Source organism: Galeopterus variegatus, unplaced genomic scaffold (assembly GCF_000696425.1).
Source record: "Galeopterus variegatus unplaced genomic scaffold, G_variegatus-3.0.2 Scaffold16816, whole genome shotgun sequence".
NCBI lineage: Eukaryota > Metazoa > Chordata > Mammalia > Dermoptera > Cynocephalidae > Galeopterus > Galeopterus variegatus.
In genome coordinates, this window is record NW_007742927.1 from 14428 (window position 1) to 17523 (window position 3096).

The 3096-nt window shown below is 44.6% G+C and overlaps 2 long non-coding RNA genes across 2 annotated transcripts in view; one reads left to right on the forward strand and one right to left on the reverse strand.

Moving 5' to 3' along the window:
* LOC103582574 overlaps positions 1 to 1620 on the forward strand; it is a 7359-nt gene extending 5739 nt beyond the window's left edge. The window contains exon 3 of the long non-coding RNA XR_549767.1: positions 1406 to 1620. This is a non-coding gene — a long non-coding RNA (uncharacterized LOC103582574). The remainder of the gene's footprint in view (positions 1 to 1405) is intronic.
* LOC103582573 lies at positions 1258 to 1720 on the reverse strand. The gene is made up of 2 exons (XR_549766.1): positions 1683 to 1720; positions 1258 to 1455 (listed from the first exon to the last, which is right to left on the reverse strand). It is a non-coding gene; the product is annotated as an uncharacterized LOC103582573 (long non-coding RNA).
* Positions 1721 to 3096: the final 1376 nt, after the last annotated feature.

A 3096-nucleotide genomic window follows, 5' to 3' on the forward strand; every position in this document is an offset into this window, starting at 1 on the left:
TTCAGCAATGAGGGCAAGTAATGGTAGCTGCTGCTACTGCTGCTGCTCCCTATTATTATTACTATTTAGTCCTGTGCTTTAAACTCAATAAATATTTCCTGGCTCACTGAAGTCACCACTTGAAGAAATACTACATTTTTTCATTCTCAGTAAGACACTTTGGGGGGTAATTTGGGCAGGTGTCAGGAGAACAGGTGTCTTGCCCAGCATCGGCAAGCTGATCAACCAGATGAGGAACTGATGGGCTGTCTCCAGTGTGTCTCGCTGCTCCTCGGGGACTCCACGCCATTCTCCTGTGGCTGGCACCATTCCTCATCCATGTTACTGAAATGCCAACAGGTTTTCTTTTACTAATATGTTTAACTTTCACTGACTTACTAAATGTGATTTATTAATGACTTTTTATTTGAAGATGGCGTGGGGGAAGCTTTCCATCTTCTGCAAATTGTACTTATGTTCTCACTTGGAATCATGCAGCCATGGGTCTGCATGGGGTGAGACAGGAAGTGGTGCTGGTGGACATGGAGGGAGCCGGGCAGCACACACATGACCCACAGGGGGTCAGGAGAGGCAAGGGCACTGCATGTGACTGGAGATGTCACCCTACCCATGTGTTTTCTGAAATAAAGGCCCACGGAGGGCAATCTTGGGAAATCACTGCTCTCACACACTCTTCTTTATCCCATCCCTCCAGCACCTCCTTGCAAGCTATACAAGGGTTGGGATTTTTAAAAGGAGAAACAAAAATCAACATGAATTTTCTACCAGCTTGTAAGGGTGGAGAACTCCTTACCAAGGCAGGACACACATTCATGCATGAGTCTGAGGGCTTGGGAGAAAAGAAAGGATGTGGCCCCACAGTGCAGGTAGGCTCAGTGATCCAAATACTCTGACAACCTCAAAGACCAAAGACCAAAGACGAAGGCCAGAAGGTGGATGATCCCTTGTGGGCAGGAGGTCAAGTATGTTGTAAGTGACTAGCTCTTGATAAACCAGGGGAGAGAGCACCAAAGCAACTGGTATTTGATTTAAAAATCTACACCCCTTGAGGATGACATATTTTTAAGGTTCCAAGAAAGTGGTTGAATTGGGAAATGAAGGAGAGAAGCTCTGTTCATCCTTTGTCTGCACTGCCTCTTGTGGGACCACTGGCTCCCGTGACAGATCCCACCTTCGGTCCCGCTTTTCTTGCCCATGGCGCTTGTTATTTATATATGAATATTTAACTATTTACATTTTAGTTTCTTACCATATAGCTAGAATTGGTTACGAATTTTATGTTTCAGTGAAAAGTATTTTATACGTAGTGCTTAAAGGTGAGAAAATAAGATTTGCAGGTGGCCTGAGGCAGGACAGGGTCACTCTGTGTTCCCCTCGGACACCTCGCTTTCCTCTCCCTCGTCAGGCATATCTATGTACACGGAGTCCTCTGTTCGGGCTGATTCAGGGAGCGTCCTAGGATAAGAAGAACAATGTCAAGGCTTTTACTCTTGAAAACAGCAACAAGCTGGCCAGTTAACTCGGCTGCTCAGAGCGCAGCCTCACATCACCGAGGTCCTGGGTTCAGATTCCCTTACTGACCAGCCACCAAAAAAATAAAATAAAAATAAAACTTTCATTATCTCCTCATTGTAGATACAAATTTTAAATTGTTCCAAATCATTTACCCTCTATTCTTTTACCTCTCATCCTCATCAGAAGATGTCTTGTTGTGTAGCTTTTTGGCCATGTTTTTCTGGTGGGTCGCACTCAGCAGTTTATATATATACCTAAACCAAAGAGGCTTCCTTAACTGGAAAAGGCCCTTCTAGAAAATAAAAGGGGACATTTTAATTCTGCATTTCCCCTGCTATATCTGGGCATAGGAGTGAATCCTTCTCAAATTTACCTGAGAGTGATTTTTCTTTGAGCATTTCCTATGCTGCAGAAATCTGAAAAAGCCCCTTGGGAGAAAACACATGCACAAGACAATTAGTTGTGCCATTTTCCATGTCTCTCACAATGTACATCTCTGGTCTTATTAGGACTGAATGTGCACCTCAGTCCATAATCACGAGTAAATCACCACAGACCAGGGAACTTCAAAAAAAGTTTCATGCATGGGCCGGCCCGTGGCTCACTCGGGAGAGTGTGGTGCTGATAACACCAAGGCCCTGGGTTTGGATCCCATATAGGGATGCCCGGTTCACTCATTGGCTGAGTGTGGTGCTGACAACACCAAATCAAGGTTTAAGATCCCCTTACTGGCCATCTTTTTTTTTAAAAAAAAAGTTTCATGCATGCTGGGCTTCCAGAAGCTCTCTGTGTCTGTCCAAAAGGTCCTCAATGTCTCTGGGGAGAACTGTGTATGCAGCATGGAGTACAGGCAGGACTTTCAGCCCCATATAGTCCCTTGACCAAGCGCCCTCGTGCAGTGAACAAAGCGCACAGCCACACTGGGCAGAAGCATCTGCTGTCTCCAGAAGCATTTTACATCAGTCCCTTTCAGACTGTCTCACAAGTGTCATCTGCTAGGGGGTGGTGGATGAGGTGCCTCTGTTTTCCTAGCTGCTTTATCCTAGAAATTGAATCACATCAAGAAAATATGCCTGGGTTCAACTAGCCAGGTTATCTACCCCATTGATTTTAATACTGCAGGCTGTCACTGATGAGTGAGCAGGTGGTGGAACCAGTTTAAGGGACATGACTAGCACTAAAACACAAGATATTCTTTCTGAGTACAAACAGAATAGAAAAAATCAGAGTGCGTCATTTCAGAAACTACCTGTGTCTATATATGTGTGTACTGATTCGTGACATAAAAGGTAGCTCGCAGCTCAAGCACAGTAAAATCAGTGGAGAAATCCCCCAGCTAGAAAAAGAGTCAGCCTCTTCTGATACTCACTAGCAGTGTGACCATGGGGTAAGATATTTTCCCTTTCTCCTTCTCCATTTCCTCATAATAAACGGAAGAGACAAAACTACTGTCTGAGGTCTCTCCTAGTTAAGCTCTATGAAGTTTGGATAAAAGGAATAGAGAGTGGGGCCCCAAATCCAGTAGGATAAGAAGGTAGGTTTTTCTGCCACTTTGGAGGAAGGACTCATGTATTCTACCTT